Raw genomic sequence first — 19,559 nt, 5'->3', positions numbered from 1 at the left:
GAATTCACGACCAGCCTGACCAACATGGAGAAACCCCATCTCTACCAAAAAATACAAAATCAGCCAGATGTGGTGGCATGTGCCTGTAATCCCAGCTACTGAGGTAGGAAAATCGCTTGAACCCAGGAGGCGGAGGTTGCAGTGAGCCAAGATCATGCCATTGCACTCCAGTCTGGGCAACAAGAGCATAAAACCGTCTCAAAAAAAGAAAAGAAAATTCTACTTACAATAACATCAAAAAGAATAAAACACTTAAGAATAGATTTAACAAAAGAAGCACAAGACTTGTACACTGAACATTGTTGAAAGAAATTAAAGAAGACCTAAATAAATGAAAAGACATCATATGTTCATGGGCCAGAAGAATTAATACTGTTAAGATGGCAATACCGATCTATAGATTCAATGTAATCACTATCAAAATCTCAGCCTGGCCAAGAGTAGTGTTTCATGCCTGTAATCCCATCACTTTGGGAGGACAGGGTGGGTGGATCACCTAAGATCAGGAATTCCAGACCAGCCTGGCCAAATGATGAAACCCTGTCTCTATTAAAAATACAAAGATTAGCCAGGTGTGATGATGCATGCCTGTAATCCCAGCTACTTGGAAGGCTGAGGCAGGAGAATCACTTGAAATGGAAGGCAGAGCTTGTAGTGAGCTAAGATTGTGCCACTGCATCCCAGTCCAGGCGACAGAGCGAGACTTTTTCTCAAAAACAAACAAACAAAACAAAATGGCCAGGTGCGGTGGCTCATGCCTGTTATCTGAGCACTTTGGGAGGCCAAGGTGGGCGGATTGCCTAAGCTCAGGGGTTCGAAACCAGCCTGGGCAACATGGTGAAACCCTGTCTCTACTAAAAATACAAAAAATTAGCTGGGTGTGGTGGTGTGTGCCTGTAGTCCCAGCTATTCGGGAGGCTGAGGCAGGAGAATCGCTTGAACCCAGGAGGTGGAGGTTGCAGTGAGCAAGATCATGCCACTGTGCTCCAGCCTGGGAGACAGAGAAAGACTCCGTCTTAAAAAAAAAAAAAAAAAAATTGGCGTTGACTGCCCAGAGTCCACGGCCGGGACGCAGGGGGTGCCAAGCCACCACGGCCTACCACAGCTTCCTGGTGGAGCCCATCAGCTGCCACAACTGGAACAAGGACTGTACCCAGATTGCCATTTGCCCCAACAACTATGAGGTGCACATCTACGACAAGAGTGGTGCCAAATTGTCCAAGGTGCACAAGCTCAAGGAGTACAATGGGCAGGTGACGAGCATTGACTGGGCTCCTGAGAGTAACCGAATTGTGACCAGTGGCACAGACCGCAAGGCCTACGTGTGGACACTGAAGGGCTGCACATGGAAGCCCACACTGATCATCCTGCGGATCAACCGGGCCCGCAACGAGAACAAGTTCGCTGTGGGCAGCGGCTCCCGTGTCATCTCCATCTGTTATTTCCAGCAGGAGAATGACTGGTGGGTTTGCAAGCACACCGAGAAGCCCATCCGCTCCACCGTCCTCAGCCTGGCCTGGCACCCCAACAATGTGCTGCTGGCTGCCGGCTCCTGCGACTTCAAGTGCCGGATCTTTTCAGCCTACATCAAGGAGGTGGAGGAGCGGCCGGCACCCACCCCATGGGGCTCTAAGATGCCCTTTGGGGAGCTGATGTTTGAGTCCAGCAGTAGCCGCGGCTGGGTACATGGCATCTGCTTCTCAGCCAGCGGGAGCCGCGTGGCCTGGGTGCGCCTGGCTGACGCCGAGAGGAAGATGGCCGTCGCGACCCTGGCCTCTGAAACACTGCTGCTGCTGGCGCTGACCTTCATCACAGACAACAGCCTGGTGGCAGCGGGCCACGACTGCTTCCCGGTGCTGTTCACCTACAACGCCGCTGTGGGGACGCTGAGCTTCGGCGGGCGGCTGGAAGTGCCCAAGCAGAGCTCGCAGCATGGCTTGACGGCTCGCGAGCGCTTCCAGAACCTTGACAAGAAGGCGAACTCCGAGGGCGGCATGGCCGCGGGCTCGGGCCTGGACTCGCTGCACAAGAATAGCGTCAGCCAGATCTCGGTGCTCAGCGGGGGCAAGACCAAGTGCTCACAGTTCTGCACCACCGGCATGGACGGTGGCATGAGTATCTGGGATGTGAAGAGCTTGGAGTCAGCCTTGAAGGACCTCAAGATCGAATGACCTGTGCGGAATGTCTTCATCCCAGCTGCCGGGGAAGCCGGGTGAGGGGTCAGGGAGGCTACTGGTTGCTTTGCTGAATGTTTCTGGGGTACTAGTATGAGTTCCCACAGGGGCTGCTCCCTCAAAACGGGAGGGGACAAATGGGGAGCTTTTCTTACCTATTCAGGGAATATATGCCTTTTTCTTAAAGAAATGCTTTCATTTACTGGGAAAAAAAATTCCCCCAAAGCACTATGCTGGTCATGAACTGCTTCAAAATGTGGAGGTAATAAAATGAAACTGTGTCAAAAAACAAAAACAAACCAAAAAAGCACTTCATCCACAAATTTAGTTTAGTATTCCTAAAAGAATTCTTTTAGAATACTAGCCTGGGTGACAAGAGTGAAACTCCATCTCAAAAAAAAAAAAAAAAGAAAGAAAAAAAAAGGGGGGCTGGGTGCTGTGGCTCATGCCTGTAATCCCAGCACTTTGGGAGGCCAAGGTGGGTGGATCACCAGAGGTCAGGTGTTAGAGACCAGCCTGGCCAACATGGTGAAATCCTGTCTCAACTTAAAAAAATACAAAAATTAGCCAGGCATGGTGGCATATGCCTGTAATCCCAGCTATTTGGGAGGCTGAGGAAAATTGCTTGAACCCAGGAGGTGGAGGTTGCAGTGAGCTGAGATCATGCCACTGCACCCCAGCCTGGGCGACAGAGTGAGACTGTGTCTCACAAAACAAAACAAAACAAAACCATCAAAACGGTATGGTATTGCCTACATATAGACATATTAACCAATGTAATCGAATTAAGATTTTATGAATACACTCATACATCTGTGTTGAATTGATTTTTCAACCAGGGTGCCGATTCAATGAGAAGCAAACATCCTTTCAACAAATGGTTCTAGGGCAACTGGAAAGCTACATGCAAAAAATGAAGTTAGACCTCTTACCTCACATCATATGTAAAAATCTATGGGAGCTGAGCATTGTGGCTCATGCTTGCAATCCCAGCACTTTGGGAGGCCAAGGCGGGCAGATCACAAGGTCAAGGGATTGACATAATCCTGGTCAACATGGTGAAACTCCATCTCTACTAATACTACAAAAAGTAGCTGAGTGTAATGTCGTGTGCCTGTAGTCCCAGCTAATCGGGAGGTTGAGACAGGAGAATCACTTGATCCTGGGAGGCAGAGGTTGCAGTGAGCAAGGGTCACATCACTGTACTCTAGCCTGGTGACAGAGTGAGACTCCATCTCAAAAACAACAACAAAAAAATAAAACCTACACGAAACTAAAACTGCTTTAAAAAGTAGTCTATTTAAAAGCAGGGTCTTGCTCTGTCACCCAAGCTGGAATACACTGACACAACAATAGCTCACTGCAGCTTCAAACCCCTGGGCTCGAGTGATGCTCCTGCCTCAGCCTCCTGATGGCTAGGATTACAGACATATGCCACCATGCCCTTTTTTAACCTTTTGTACAGACTGAGACTGGGTCTTGCCATGTTGCCCAGGCTGGTCCCAAACTCCTGGGCTCAAGCAATCATCCCACCTCAGCCTCACAGCACACCACTGCAAATTCCATAAGACGAGTGAAGAACTATGAGTTCCCAAAGCGTGAGAAGGGGGAAACATGCCTCTGAACACACATGTCCACTGGGGAACCTGAAAACCCAGATTATGGAAGAAGGATTTAACCTTGCCTAGAGCTGAAATGGTTTTAGTGCAAAATAGAAAAGAAGAAGCCATAGCAGGAAGACCCTTGTAGGCATTTCCATTCTCCAGCTTAGGCCAGGGAAGCCATCCCTGACTGTATCTCACAGAGGCCCTGAGGAAGACAGTTGGCAGAATTTGGGCAGGGTCACAGGGCGAAATAAGCTTCCAAATGAACTTTGTAATAATTTTGGCTGGGTGCAAACTCTGTCAAGCAGCAATCGGGGGGGGGGTGAAAGTGAACTGCAGAAAGGAGCATAGAAGCTGCGCTGACAGTGTGGCAGACAGGGAGGGGTGAGGTTTGAAAGTGGTGCTTGCTATTTCAGTGGGGAAGCTTATACCCTAGGGCTAGGTCTGAGTCCTGCCCACCAGCTGCCTGGAGATAAAGTGTGCTGTTAGCAGGGCCCAGTGGGAGTGAAAACGGCCTAGCCAACTGTGTGGGAACTGGGTGAGCCCTGTGGCTGCTGACTTTCCCCCACTTCCCTGGTGACAGAGGCAGCCATAAGCCACACCAGAATATAACCCTATTTGCCTGAGAATCAGCTCCCATCCCCTACAGTGGCTGTGGCAAAAGAGTCTGAGCTTAGACCTGCCTAATTCTGCTGCAACCTGATGGTATTTCCCTACCCACCCTGGTGGCCAATCACAAAAGACAAATTCTTGGGAGCTTTATGGCCCTACTCATCACCTGAGAAACCTGAACACTTACCCTGACCAACCAAGGACAAGCTTATATCCTCCTTATACTGTCACAGCTGGTGCTCTCCTGAAAGTACCACCTCCTAGCTTGAGGCCAGTCAACTCAGGATATTACAGCAACTCATGACAAAGAAGGAAAAAACAGCTAATTTCACTATCTGCAACATCCTTGCTAAACAGAGGTCCTGTCCATGTGGCAACATCATTGCTATCATAACCAGCATTTGAGAAAGCCAGCACACTAAACATCTACAACTAAGTCTTCTCATAGAGTCTATGCCACTCCCCTGCCACCTCGCCCAAAGGAGGTGCTGGTATCCATAGCTGGGAGACCCAAAGATGGATTGCATCACGGGACTCTTTGCAGACACTCCCCAGCACGATCCTGGAGCTTGGAAGCCCGATGGATGCCTAGATCCAGAAGAGCAATAATCACCGCAGTCCAGCTCTCCGAAAGCCCCCATCCCTAAGGAAAGGGGGAATGCATCATATCAAGGGATCACCATGTGGGACAGAAGAATCTGAACAGCAGTCCTTGAGTTCCAGATTTTTCCACTGAAATAGTCTACCCAATGAGAAGAAATCAGAAAAGTAATTCTGGAAATACGACAAAACAAGGTTCCATAACACCCACAGAAGACCACACTAGCTTCTTAGCAATGCATCCAAACCCAGAAGAAATCTCTGAATTGCCACAAAAAGAATTCAGAAGGTTGATTATTAAGCTACTCAAGGAGACACTAGAGAAAGGTGAAAAACAACTTAAAGAATTGTAAAAATGGCCAGGTGCAGTGGCTCACACCTGTAATCCCAGCACTTGGGAGGCCAAAGTAGGTTACTTGAGGCCAGGAGTTCAACCTGGCCAATATGGGAAAAACCTGTCTCAGCCGGGCTCGGTGGCTCACGCCTATAATCCCAGCACTTTGGGAGGCCGAGGCGAGTGGATCACGAACGAGGTCAAGAGATCGAGACCATCCTGGTCAACATGGTGAAACCCCATCTCTACTAAACATACAAAAACTTAGCCGAGCGTGGTGGCGCGAGCCTGTTGTCCCAGCTACTCGGGAGGCTGAGGCAGGAAAACTTATTGAACCTAGGAGGCAGAGGTTGTGGTAAGCTGGGATGGTGCCATTGCACTCCAGCCTGGGTAACAAGAGTGAAACTCTATCTCAAAAAAAAAAAAAAAAAAAAAAAACCTGTCTCTACTTAAAAAAAAAAAAAATTATCCTGGCTTGGTGGTGCATGCCTGTAGTCCCAGCTACTTGGGATGCTAAGACGGAAGGATCGCTTGGACTTAGGAGGTAGATGTTGCAGTAAGCCAAAATCATGCAATTGCACACTAGCCTGAGTGACAAGAGAGACCCTATATCAAAAAAAATTAAAAACAATACAGGACATGGATGAAAAATTCTCCAGAGATGTAGATATAATAAAGAAAAACAATCGGCCAGGTGCAGTGGCTTACACCTCTAATCCCAGCAGTTTGGGAGGCCAAGGCAGCAGATCACCTGAGGCTGGGAGTTTGAGACCAGCCTGACCAAAATGGAGAAACACCGTCTCTGCTAAAAATACAAAAGTTAGCCAGGCGTGGTGGTGCATGCCTGTAATCCCAGCTTCTCAGGAGGCTGATGCAGGAGAATCGCTTGAACCCATGAGGCAGAGGTTGCAGTGAGCCAAGATAGTGCCATTGCATTCCAGCCTGGGCAACAAGAGTGAAACTCCATTTTTTAAAAAAAAAAGAAAGAAAAGAAAGAAAAAAGAAAAAACAATCGCAACTTCTGGAAATGAGAGACACACTTAGAGAAATACAAAATGCTTGCATAGGTGTCAAAAATAGACTAGAACAAGTAGAAGAAAAACTCTCAGAGCTTGACAAGGCTTTTGAATTAACCCAATCAGAAAAAGACAAAGTAAAAGGAATTCTACAAAATGAGCAAAGCCTCCAAGAAATTGGGGATTATGTTAAATGACCAAACCTAAGAATCGTTGGTATTCCTGAGGAAGAAGAGAAATCTAAAAGCTTGGAAAACTTATTTGAGGGAGTAATCAAGGAAAACTTCCCTTGTCTTGCTAGAGATTTAAACATCCAAATAGAAGAAGCTCAAAGAACACCTGGGAAATTCATTGCAAAAATATCATCACCTAGGCACATAGTCATCAGGTTATCTGAAGCCAAAACAAAGAAAGAATTTTGAGAGTTGTGAAGCAAAAGCCTCAGACATCCAATAAAGGAAAACATGGCCAGGAGCAGTGGCTGATGCCTGCAATCCCAGGGCTTTGGGAGGCTGAGGTGGGCAGATGAGCTGAGGTCAGGAGTTCAAGACCAGCCTGACCAATATGGAAAACCCATCTCTTCTAAAAATATAAAACTAGCTAGGCATGGTGGCACATGCCTGTAATTCCAGCTGCTCAGGGGGCTGAGGCAGAAGAATTGCTTGAACCTGGGAGGCAAAGATTGCAGTGAGCTAAGATTGTGCCATTGCACTCCAGCCTGGGCAACAAGAGCAAAACTCCTTCTCAAATAAATAAATAAGTAAAATAAAGGAAAACATAGTGGATTAACAGCAAATTTCTCAGCAAAAACTCTACAAGTCAGAAGCGACTGAGGTCTTATCTTTAGCCTCCTCAAACAAAATAATTGTCAGCCAATAATTCTGTATCCAGCAAAATTAAACTTCATATATGAAAAAGAGAGAAAGTCTTTTTCAGACAAATAAATGCTGAGATAATTTGTCACTACTAAGCCAGCACTACAAGAAATTCTAAAAGGAGTTCTAAATCTTGAAACAAAACTTTAAAATATACGAAAATAGAACCTCCTTAAAGCATAAATTTCACAGGGCCACTGGGCACGGTGGTGTGTGCCTGTAGTCCCAACTACTAGGGAGGCTGAGGCGGGAGGATTGCTTGAGTCCAGGAGTTCTGGGCTGTAGTGCACGATACTGATCGGGTGTCTGCACTAAGTATGGTGACCTCCTGGGATTGGGGGACCACCAGGTTGCCTAAACAGGGGTGAAATGGCCCAGGTCAGAAATTGAGCAGGTCAAAACTCCTGTGCTGATCAGTAGTGGGATCGTGCCTGTGAATAGCCACTGCACTCCAGTCTGGGCAACATTACAAGACCCCGTCTCTAAAAAAACAAAAAAGAAAATGAAAAAGAAAAAAAATTCACAGGGTCTATAAAACAATGAAAAACAAATGAGGTATTCAAGCAACTAACATGATAAATAAAACAGTACCTCACATCTCAATACTAAAGATGAATGTAAATGGCCTAAATGCTCCTGAAAAGATTCAGAATGTCAGAATGGATAAAAATCCACCAACCAAGCTAGCTGGGCATGGTGGCTCACATCTGTAATCCCAGCACTTTGGGAGGCCAAGGCGGGTGGATCATGGGGTCAGGAGTTCGAGACCAGCCTGACCAACATGTCAAAACCCCATCTCTACTAAAAATACAAAAATTAGCCAGGTGTGGTGGTGCGCACCTATAATCCCAGTTACTCAGGAGGCTGAGGCAGGAGAATCTCTTGAACTTGGGAGGTGGAGGTTGCAGTGAGCTGAGATTGCACCATTGCACTCTAGCCTGAGCAACACAGGGAGACTCTGCCTAAAAAAAAAAGAAAAGAAGGGACATGCCTCAAGGTAATAACCATCTATGACAAACCCAAAGCCAGCATTATACTAAACAGGGAAAAGTTGAAAGCATTCCCCCTGAGAACTGGAACAAGACAAGGATGTCCACTTTTACCATTGCTATTCAACATAATACTGGCAGTCCTAGCCAGAACAATCAGACAAAAGAAAGAAATAAAGGGCATTCAAATTGGTCAAGAGGAAGTCAAACTGTTGCTGTTTGCTGATAATATGATTGTATGTTTAGAAAGCCCTAAAGACTTTGGTAGCAGGAGCAGCTGCAGGAAACGGATCTCTTAAATTCTGAATACAGGAGGAAGGAGGGTTTATTTGGCTGGGAGCTTTGGGTGGTAATCTTTCCAAAACCCAGCTCCCCTAACAAAGGAAGGTTCTGCCTTTATATAGGCTTATACTTTAGATGTACACATGGAAGAACCTTAGGTTTATAGTTTTACATATGAAAAGGGTCTCGGTTTACAGTCTCAGGAATTACATATGAAAAGATTTCAGTTTACAATTTTAGGAATCACATATGAAAAGGGGAAGTTGATCTGAGATGTCTCCCTCTTCACCTTGACAAAAAACAGTAAAACTTCGAGCTGAAAGAAAAATAAGAAAAAATAAATAAAACCCTAAAGACTCACCCAAAAAGCTCCTAAACCTGATAAATGAATTCAGTAAAGTTTCAGGATATAAAATCAATGTACAAAGATCAGTAGCACTGCTATACACCAGCAATGACCAACCTGAGAATCAAATCAAGAACTCAACCTATTTTATAACAGCTGTAAAAAAGTATAAAATACTTAGGAATATACCTAACCAAGGACATGAAAGATTTCTACAAGGAAAACTTCAAAACTGCAGAAATAAATCATAGATGACACAAACAAATGGAAACATATCTGATGTTCATGGATGGGTCGAATCAATATTGAGAAAATGACCATACAGTTAAAAGCAATCTACAAATTCAAAGCAATTCCTGTCAAAATACCATCATTATTCTTCACAGAACTATAAAAATAAAATTCTAAAATTAATATGGAACCAAAAAGAGCCACATAGCCAAAGCAAGAATAAGTAACAAGAACAAATCTGGAGGCATCACATTGCTTGACTTCAAACTATACTACAAGGCTATAGTTATCAAGACAGCATGGTACTGGTATAAAAATGGGCATGTACACCAATGTAGCAGAATAGAGTACCCAGAAATAAAGCCAACTGATCTTTGACAAAGCAAACAAAAACATAAAGTGGAGCAGTACACCATATTCAACAACAAATGGTGCTGTGATTGTTGGCAAGTCACGTGTAAAAGAATGAAACTTAATCCTCATGTCTCACTTATACAAAAATCAACTCAGGCCAGGCATGGTGGCTCACGCCTGTAATCCCATCACTCTTGGAGGCCAAAGCAGGTAGATCACGAGGTCACATATGGAGAATATCCTGGCTAATATGGTGAAACCCTGTCTCTACTAAAAATTTAAAAAATTAGCGGGGCATGGTGGCACGTGCCTGTAATCTCAGCTACATGGGAGGCTGAGGCAGGAGAATTGCTTGAACTCAGGAGGAGGAAGATGTAGTGAGCCAAGATCTCACCACTGCACTCCAGCCTGGGCGAAAGACAGAGACTCTGTCTCAAAAAAAAAAAGAAAAAAGAAAGAAAGAAACCGTTAAAAGACGAGGGGCGGTGGCTCACGCCTGTAATCCCAGCAGTTTGGGAGGCTGAGGAGGGCGGATCATGAGGTCAGGAGTTAAGACCAGCCTGACCAACATAGTGAAACCCCATCTCTACTAAAAATACAAAAATTAGCTGGGCATGGTGGTGCATGCCTGTAATCCCAGCTACTCAGGAGGCTGAGGTAGGAGAATCACTTGAACCCAGGGGCAGAAGTTGCAGTGAGCCGAGATCATGTCACTGCACTCCAGCCTGGGTGACAAAGCCAGACTCCATTTCAAAAAAAAAAATTAACTCAAGATGGATCAAAGACTTGAATCTAAGACCTGAAACCATAAAAATTCTAGAATATAACATTGGAAAAACACTTCTAGACACTAGCTAAGGAAAAGAGTTAATGACTAAGAACCCAAAAGCAAATGCAACAAAAACAAAATTAAATAGATGAGACCTAAACTAAAAAACTTCTGAAGAGCAAAAAAATAATAATCAGCAGAGTAAACAGAGAACCCTGAGTGGAGGAAAATTTTCACAGACTATTCATCCAACAAAGGACTAATATCTAGAATCTACCAGGAACTCAAACAAATCAGCAAGAAAAAACAAACAATCCCATCAAAGAGTGGGCTAAGGACCTGAATAGACAATTCCTAAAAGAAAATATATAAATGGCCAACAAACACGAAAAAAATGCTCAACATTGGCAGGGTGTGGTGGCTCACGCATATAATCCCAGCACTTTGAGAGGCTGAAGCAGGTTTCACTAGGTCAGGAGTTGAGACCAGCCTGGCTGATATGATGAAACCCCGACTCTATGAAAAATACTAAAAATTAGCTGGGTGTGGCAGCGTGTGCCTGGAGTCCCAGCTACTCTGAGGAGGCTGAGGCAGGAGAATCACTTGAACCCAGGAGGTGGAGCTAGCAGTGAGCTGATATTGTGCCACTGCACCCCAGCCTGGGTGACAGAGCAAGACTTCATCTCAAAAACGGAAAAAAAAAATGCTCAATATCATAAATTATTAGGAAAATGCAAATCAAAACCACAATGCAATACCACCTTACTCCTGCAAGAATGGCCATAATTTAAAAATAAAGAAAATAATAGATGTTGGTGTGGATGTAGTGAAAAGGAACATTCTTACACTGCTGGTGGGAATGTAAAGTAGTACAACCGCTATGGAAATGGTATGGAGAATCCTTTAAGAACTAAAGATAGGGCTTTGTGCAGTGGCTCATGCATGTAATCTCAGCACTTGGGGAGGCTGAGGCGGTTGGATCACCTGAGGTCAGGAGTTCAAGACCAGCCTGGCCAACATGGTGAAACTCCATCTTTTAAAAATTAAAAAAAATTTAAAAAAAGAACTAAAGGTAGAACTAACATTTGATAAAGCAATCCCACTACTGGATATCTACCCAAAGGAAAATAAGTCATTACATGAAACAAACTTATCCATGCATGTGCATAGCAACACAATTTAAAATTGCAAAAATATGAAACCAGCTTAAATGTTTGTCAGTGGAAAAAGAAAATGTGGTGTATATGATCCCATGGAACACTACTCAGCCATAAAAAGGAATTAAATAATGGCATTTGCAGCAACCTGCATGGAATTGATGACCATTATTCTTTTTTTAAAAAGATTAGGTTTCACCATGATGGCTAGGCTGGTCTTGAACTCCCGACCTCAGGTGATCCACCCAACTCGGCCTCCAAAAGTGCTAGGATTACAGGTGTGAGCCACCGTGCCAGGCCATGACCATTATTCTAAAGTGAAGTAACTCAATGGAAAACCAAACATTGTACGTTGTCCCTTATAAGTGGGAGCTAAGCTATAAAAAGACAAAGGCATAAGAATGATATAATGCACTTTGGGGACTCAGAGGGATAGGTGGGAGTGGGGTGAGGAATAAAAGACTACGCCTTCTGAGTAGCTGGGATTACAGGTGCCCACGACCACACTTGGCTAATTTTCATATTTTTAGAAGAGATGGGGTTTCACCATGTTGGCTAGGCTGGTCTTGAACTCCTGACCTCAGGTGATCCACCCACCTTGGCCACCCACAGTGCTGGGATTACAGGCATGAGCTACTGAGCCTGGCCTGCAAAATATACTTTCTAAATTGATTGAGACCTGTCTCAGATGTGCTTGGGTTCACACTCTGTTTTCAACATCTTACATAATAGAATTGTTTCTTCTATATCTAGTAGTTTTAATTACATATAGCTAATTACAATTTTAACCCTGATTTTTCCAGTAACCATGTTAGTTGTTGGCTTGTAAAAGAAAAACAAAAGCAAAGGGACAAAAAAAAGAAAAACCTCAGAAGTAATTTGAGATGGGTTTTTATATGAGTTCTTATGATGAAAATAATGTTTAGAAAGCTGTTTCCACATTTTTTTTGTTTCTTAACAGAACTAAATATTTAGTTTTTCTGTATCATATAAATGACTCAGACATTTTGTGATTAGCTATTACCCAATTTGACATAACAACATAATTTAAGATTAAGTCATTGAGGATGGGTACAGTGGCTCACGCCTATAATCGCAGTGCTTTGGGAGGCCCAGGCAGGCGAATCACAAGGTCAGGAGTTTGAGGCCAGCCTGACAAACATGGCAAAACCCAGCCTCTACTAAAAATACAAAAATCAGCCAGGTGTGGTGGCAGGCACCTGTAATCCCAGCTACTCGAAAGGCTGAGGCAGGAGAATTGCTTAAACCTGGGAGGCAGAAGTTATAGTGAGTCGAGATTGTGCCATTGCACTCCAGCCTGGACGACTAAAGCAAGACTCAATCTCAAAAAAAAGATTAAGCTATTGAAAAAGATGTTTTTATTTTATTTTATTTTATTTTTTTAAGACGGGATTTCATCATATTGGTCAGGCTGGTCTCCAACTCCTGACCTCAGGTGATCCGCCTGCCTCAGCCTCCCAAAGTGCTGGGATTACAGGCGTGAGCCACCGCGCCTGGTGGAAAAGGTGTTTTTAAACAATGTAAAGCTCATTTGCAAACTTTTACTTACTCTCTTTTGCAAGTAAACTTTATGGTAAATAACTAAAAACATAAACAAAAAGGAAATAAAGTTTTATTTATTTATTTATTTGTTTATTTATTTATTTATTTTGAGACGGAGTTTCGCTGTTGTTACCCAGACTGGAGTGCAATGGCGCGATCTCGGCTCACCGCAACCTCCACCTTCTGGGTTCAAGCAATTCTCCTGCCCCAGCCTCCTGAGTAGCTGGGATTAGATGAGCCTGCCACCACGCCTGGCTAATTTTTGCATTTTTTAAGTAAAGACGGAGTTCACCATCTTGGCCAGGCTGATCTTGACTCTTGACCTCATGATCCATCTGCCTGGGCCTCCCAAAGTGCTGGAATTACAGGCGCCCCATGAAAGCATGGTTTCTTTTTTTTTTTTTTTTGAGATTGAGTCTCACTCTGTCACCCAGGCTGGAGTGCTGGGATTATAGGCATGAGCCACCACGCCCGGCTCTTTTTTTTTTTTTTTAAAGACAGGGTTTCACCATGTTGGCGAGGCTGGTCTTGAACTCCTGACCTCAGGTGATCCACCCGCCCTGGCCTCCCAAAGTGCTGAGATTACAGGCATGAGCCACCATGCCCGGCCAAGTTTTATTTATTGTTAGGAATTATGCTTGAGTAGTTTATTAAACAAAATTAGCTACCGAAACTGCCTTTGCAAGGCCGGGCACAGTGTCTCATGCCTGTAATCTCAGCACTTTGGGAGGCCCAAGCAGGTGGATGACCTGAGGTCAGGAGTTAGAGATCAGTCTGGCCAACACGGTGAAATCCTGTCTCTAATAAAAATACAAAAAATTAGCCAGGCATGGTGGTGGGTGCCTGTAATCTCTGGGGAGGCTGAGGCAGCGGAATTACTTGAACCCAGGAGGTGCAGGTTGCAGTGAGCTGAGATCGCGCCATTGCACTCCAGCCTGGGCAACAAGAGCAAGACTCCTTCTCAAATATTAAAAAATAAAATAAAATAAACTGCTTTTGCAAAATTATGACTGAGACAGTGAAAGAGATATAACTTAATGGACTCCATCTTGCTTCTTCTAGGCTCCAAGCTGTCTTTATTTAATCCATCTTGCCTGGGGACTATATGGCTCTGTAAGAGTAACATTGGCCACGGCTGGGCTCAGTGGCTCACGCCTATAATCCCAGCACTTTGGGAGGCCGAGGCGGGTGGATCGTGAGGTCAAGAGATCAAGACCATCCTGGTCAACAAGGTGAAACCCCATCTCTACTAAAAACACAAAAATTAGCTGGGCATGGTGGTGTGTGCCTGTAGTCCCAGCTACTCGGGAGGCTGAGGCAGGAGAATTGCTTGAACCCAGGAGGCGGAGGTTGCGGTGAGCCGAGATCGTGCCATTGCACTCCAGCCTGGGTAACAAGAGCGAAACTCTGTCTCAAAAAAAAAAGAGTAACATTAGCCACGAGATTAGAAATTATGATTTAGGAGGCATGCAGCTGGAAGCTACAAGATTCTTATCCTTCCTAAACTTCTCCTAAAGATCAGTGCTTGAGATATTTTGCAAACCCCGCACTTGATGGATCAGCTGGCTCCACCCAGATTGATTAACGGGCTCATCTGATCTTGTGGCCCTCACCCATGGGCTAACTCGGTGCAAGAAAAGAAAACAGCTTCAGCTCTCTACATCCCTGACCTGACCAATCAGCACTCCTGGCTCACTAGCTTCTCACCAACTACGTTACCCTTAAAAATTCTGCTCCTGGCTGGGCGCGATGCCTCACGCCTGTAATCCAAGCACTTTGGGAGGCAGAGGTGGGCGGATCACGAGGTCAAGAGATCGAGACCAGCCTGGCCAACACGTTGAAACCCGGTCTCTACTTTTACTAAAAATACAAAAAAATTAGCCAGGCGTCCTGGCACGTGCCTGTGGTCCCAGCTACTTGGGAGGCTGAGGTGGAAGAATTGCTTGAACCCAGCAGGCGGAGGCTGCAGTGAGCTGAGATTGCACCACTGCACTCCAGCCTGGTGACAGAGCAAGACTCTGTCTCAAAAAAAAAAAAAAAAAAAATCTGGGCCGGGCACGGTGGTTCCCGCCTGTAATCCCAGCACTTTGGGAGGCCGAGGCGGGTGGATCACGGGGTCAAGAGATCGAGACCATCCTGGCCAACATGGTGAAACCCCGTCTATACTAAATACAAAAAAAAATTAGCAGGGCATGGTGGCACATGCCTGTAATCCCAGCTACTTGGGAGGCTGAGACAGGAGAATCTTTTGAACCCAGGAGGCGGAGGGTGCGGTGAGCCGAGATCGCGCCGTTGCCCTGCAGCCTGGGTAACAAGAGCGAAACTCCTTCTCAAAAAAAAAAAAAAAAAATTCTGCTCCCGCCGCGCAGACTGTGGCGCCTGAGTGAGGCTTCCTTTGCAAGTAATTTCTTGATATTGCCGAGGGAGCCACATTGGTCTCAGACCCCGTAGGTGGCTGCGGTGGCGGCGGCTGCGCTCCTAAGCGCTCCCGCCGCGTCCTGGACCCAGCGGCGGTGCCCACGCCCGGCGGAGTGAGCCAAGTAGGAAATATGAGCGGCAGCAACTTGGATGGGAACGCTGAGTTTGATGAGCAGTTGCGAATGCAAGAATTGTACAGAGACAGCAAGGATGGTGACATCCAGACCCATGCAGGCGGAGAAACCGATTCTTTCCGGCATTCGACTGACAACTCCCTACGAGTGGGACCTGGACGAGAAGGCTTGGTTCCCAAGATCACTGAGGATTTCGTTGCCTCGTATCAGGCCAATTATGGCTTCTCTAATGATGGCGCATCTAGTTCTACTGCAAATGTTCAAGATGTCCATGCTAGGACTGCAGAGGAACCTCCACAAGAAAAAGCCTGGGAACCCAATGATCCCAGAAAGAAGGGAGGAAAAAGAAAGGCTGAGTCAGGATGGTTTCACGTTGAAGACAGAAATACAAATGTGTATGTGTCTAGTTTGCCTTCAGGTATTACAGTGGATGAATTTATACAACTTATGTCCAAGGTCGGCATTATTATGAGAGACCCTTAGAGGAATTTAAGGTCAAACTTTACAAAGATAATCCAGGAAATCTTAAAGGAGTCTGTCTTTGCTGTTATTTGAAGAGCGAATCTGTGAAACTTGCATTAAAACTTTTGGATGAAGATGAAATTAGAGGCCACAAATTACACGTTGAGGTGGCAAAATTCTGCAGCGGGAGCAGATTTTTTTTTTTTTTTTTTTTTTTTTGAGACGGAGTCTTGCTCTGTAGCCAGGGAGAATATGATGCCTCAAAGCAGCAGCAGAAGTGCAAAGACTATAAGAAGAAGCTGTCTGTGCAACAAAAGCAGCTGGATTGGAGACCTGGGAGGAGAGCTGGACCATCCTGGATGCACCATGAGCGAGTTGTCATCATCAAGAATATGTTTCGACTAGCCGGGCTGCCGCTTCCCGCCCCGGAACCGGAGCCGGCGCGAGCGGAGCATAGCTGAGATCTGGCCGCCAGGGGAGCCAGCTGAGCGCGCGCCGAGCTTCCGAAGTGGCCCCGAACACGCTGTCCTCGAGTTTCTGCCGGGTGGACATCGACGAATTTGACGAGAACAAATGTGTGGACGAGTAGGAGGAGGCGGCGGCGGCGGCGGCGGAGCCAGACCCGGACCCGAGCGAGGTGGACGGGCTTCTGCGGCAAGGGACATACTTCAGGCATTCCAGGCAGGCTTGCGGAACTCTCCCGTCAACACCAAGAATCAAGCCGTGAAGGAAAGAGCCCAGGGTGTGGTGCTGAAAGTGCTCACAAACTTCAAGAGCAGCGAGATTGAGCAAGCTGTGCAGTCACTGGACAGAAACGGCGTTGACTTGTTAATGAAGTCATTTATAAAGGCTTTGAGAAGCCCACAGAAAATAGCAGCACAGTGCTGCTCCAGTGGCATGAAAAGGCCTTAGCAGTAGGAAGACTAGGCTCCATTATAAGAGTTCTTACAGCAAGAAAGACTGTTTAAAAAATTAAGACTCATGTTACCTTGAGAAGAATTCTGGATGCCCAGGCTGGTGAAGAAGGGGTCGACAATGGACCATCTTCCTAGGAACTCCCAACTAAACTATTTCAGGACATGTATCTGCTGAAATGTATTTTATTTTCAAGGTGGAGGGGAAAATCATCTGTTTCCTAAATCCTGTGCAGGATCTGATAGTCTATGCCTTTGTCTCCAAGTACTGCAGAACTGACATTTTGTCTACGAGTGGCGGCTGGCACTGGTCAGGTGCACCTGTGTGCACTGGGGGAGGGATGGTTTGGGCAGGTGCAGATCCAAGGACTGTGGTAAATGGGAGAGCTTGTGTTTTTGAAGTGGGAAATAACAACAGTTTGAACAGACATCCAGAGAAGGAGGATGCTCTTGGGCTCACTGTAAAGTGACTGCTGCATCAATAAAGCTTGATTAGCTTTGACCTATTAGTTAAAAAAAAAAAAGAATATGTTTCATCCTATGGATTTTGAGGATGATCCGTTGGTGCTGAATGAGAGAAGACCTTTGAGTAGAGTATGCAAAGTTTGGACAAATTAGGAAGCTCCTTCTCTTTGATGGACACCCAGATGGTGTGGTCTCTGTGTCCTTTCGGGTTCCAGAGGAAGCTGATTATTGTATTCACACTCTGGATGGAAGATGATTTGGTGGCTGTCAAATCACTGCCCAGGCATGGTGGAGGAAACCTCAAGAGAAAGGAAGGAAAGGCTAAGAGGATGGGAGGCTTTCCTCAATGCTCCTGAGGCCAACAGAGGCCTTAGGCATTCAGATTTTGTGTTGGCTTCAGAAAGGGCTGGGCCTTCTAGAGCAAGGCACTTTTTAGAGCACCCAGCACATCTAAAATGAATACTCAAGAAGCTGCAACTGGAATGGCATTTGAAGAACCTATAGATGAGAAGAAGTTTGCAAAGATAGAATATGGGGGGAAATTTGAAGAAGATCCTTCTGAAAACAATGCTAAAGAAAAAGGCCCAGAAAAAGAGGCCAAAGAAGGGTTTGAAGGCCGCTGCTCCCCAAAAGAGTCTGAAGAAGGCAATCCCGTAAGAGGATCTGAAGAGGGTAGTCCTAAAAATGAATTGAAAAAGAAGACACTGAGAAATGACTGTGAAGAGAATGCCCTTGCAAAAGAATCTGAAGATGACCCCAAGAAGGAGTGTGAGGAGGAGGCTGGACCCAGAAAAGAGTCTGAAGAAGGTGACTCACAGAATCTGAAGAAGACTGCTCTGAAAAATAGTCTGAAGATGGCTCCAAAAAGAATTTGAAGAAAATGATCTCGAGAAGGATTTGGACAAGAATGGCTCTGAAAAGGAGCTTCCTGAAAATGTTCTTGACAGTTAGAAGAAAATGACTCTGAAAACTCTGAATTTGAAGATGACAGCTCTGAAAAAGTGTTAGATGAGGAAGGCTCTGAGAAAGAGTTTGAGGAAGATTTAGATGAAGAGGAAGAAGAGGAGGATACCTATGAAAAAGAATTTGGTGATGAGTCCAATGAGAAAGGATGAAATCGCAGATGAAAAGGGGCTTGAAGCTGCTGATACAACGGAGGAAGAAGGTGATGTGGATGAAAAGCTGCTTGAAGAGTCAGACGACAAGGAAGATGAAGATGCAGATGGAAAGGAAGACGAAGATGCTGATGAAAAGTTGTTCAAAGATGATGATTTCAACAAGAAGTTTTTTGATGAGGAGGAAGATTCTGATGAGAAGTTGTTTGACGATTCTGATGAGAGGGGGACTTTGGGTGGTTTTGGGAGTGTTGAAGAAGGGCTGCTATCCACTGGCAGCAGCTTTATTCTCAGTAGTGATGATGATGATGATGATGATGATATTTAATCACTTAAACTTACTTCTTAGGGAGAGTCCTCCAGCTACATTTGCCTGTGCTTCAGGATAATTACTAGTAGTGTTAAATGAATGTGTGCATAGTGGTTGGATGCCATCAGATTAATACACGGAAGTTTTTCATTGTTCCTGTACCTAATGGTTTTAAATATATGTTAATTGACTGTTCAGTTATAATATCATGGTTACATTGCAAGTAAACTGGATACTGTTCTTTTGTCAGATGTGTTAAATGCATGCAGAATATATATATATATATATATATATATATATATTTTTTTTTTTGAGATGGAGTTTTGCTCTTGTTACCCAGGCTGGAATGCAATGGCGGGATCTCGGCTCACCGCAACCTCCACCTCCTGGATTCAGGCAATTCTGCTTCAGCCTCCTGAGTAGCTGGGATTACAGGCACGCACCACCATGCCCGGTTAATTTTTTGTATTTTTGTATTTTTAGTAGAGACGGGGTTTCACCATGTCGACCAGGATGGTCTCAATCTCTTAACCTCATAATCTGCCCGCCTTGGCCTCCCAAAGTGCTGGGATTACAGGCGTGAGCCACCGCACCTGGCCCAAAATAATATTTTTTAAAGTATTGATTGAAGTTTGTGACATTCATCAATAAAAATAAGTTAATATGCAGAAACTGGAAAAAAAAGTTTCTGCTCCCTGGCTGGGCTCGGTGGCTCACACCTGTAATCCCAGCAGTGTTGGAGGCCATGGCAGGTGGATCATGAGGTCAGGAGTTCAAGAGCAGCCCGGCCAAGATGGCAAAACCCCATCTCTACTAAAATAAAAATCAGCTGAGT

The 19,559-nt window shown here is 45.2% G+C and overlaps 3 pseudogenes; all 3 read left to right on the top strand.

The window, feature by feature from the left end:
* The first annotated feature begins 971 nt into the window (after positions 1-971).
* LOC128932462 (actin-related protein 2/3 complex subunit 1B pseudogene) lies at positions 972-12,011 on the top strand (annotated as a pseudogene).
* Positions 12,012-15,448: 3,437 nt separating this feature from the next.
* LOC100414885 (17S U2 SnRNP complex component HTATSF1-like) lies at positions 15,449-18,984 on the top strand (annotated as a pseudogene).
* Positions 16,384-17,297, top strand: LOC108590251 (actin-related protein 2/3 complex subunit 5-like protein pseudogene; annotated as a pseudogene).
* Positions 18,985-19,559: the final 575 nt, after the last annotated feature.

The sequence above is a fragment of the Callithrix jacchus genome, chromosome 6 (assembly GCF_049354715.1).
Source record: "Callithrix jacchus isolate 240 chromosome 6, calJac240_pri, whole genome shotgun sequence".
NCBI classification, from domain to species: domain Eukaryota; kingdom Metazoa; phylum Chordata; class Mammalia; order Primates; family Cebidae; genus Callithrix; species Callithrix jacchus.
The sequence above is the reverse complement of the archived record's forward strand: the minus strand, read 5'-3'. Positions and strand labels throughout refer to the sequence as shown.